General features: G+C 34.8%; 1 long non-coding RNA gene across 1 annotated transcript; it reads right to left on the reverse strand.

Moving 5' to 3' along the window:
- Window position 1: 1 nt before the first annotated feature.
- Window positions 2-342, reverse strand: LOC104775385. Its single transcript, XR_765883.1, has 3 exons — window positions 308-342; window positions 171-219; window positions 2-65 (listed from the first exon to the last, which is right to left on the reverse strand). It is a non-coding gene; the product is annotated as an uncharacterized LOC104775385 (long non-coding RNA).

Raw genomic sequence — 342 nt, forward strand, 5'->3', positions numbered from 1 at the left:
ACAAGAGAAACGCTAAATTACCACTTCCACAACACAAATCAAGAACGTTATCTCCTGATTTTGCTCTAGTTTTTCAAATTAAAACAACCCAAAATCAGGAATTTGAGAAGAGTAATTAAACACAGAACACAGACACAAAAAAAAGAGAGATATATAGAAAACTATCTCACCCACTCCATTCCAAATTCGATGCTGGCCTAAGCTTAAGAGATCATTCAACTACAAAACCCATTTAAGAACGCTATAATTTTGAAAAGCTTAAAGATGAGAGAAGGAGATAAGACCAAAGGAAGGGATAGATTCAAACGTTATCGTAAACTGGAGCAATGCGGTTGAATAGAA

The sequence above is a fragment of the Camelina sativa genome, unplaced genomic scaffold, assembly GCF_000633955.1.
Source record: "Camelina sativa cultivar DH55 unplaced genomic scaffold, Cs unpScaffold13417, whole genome shotgun sequence".
NCBI lineage: Eukaryota > Viridiplantae > Streptophyta > Magnoliopsida > Brassicales > Brassicaceae > Camelina > Camelina sativa.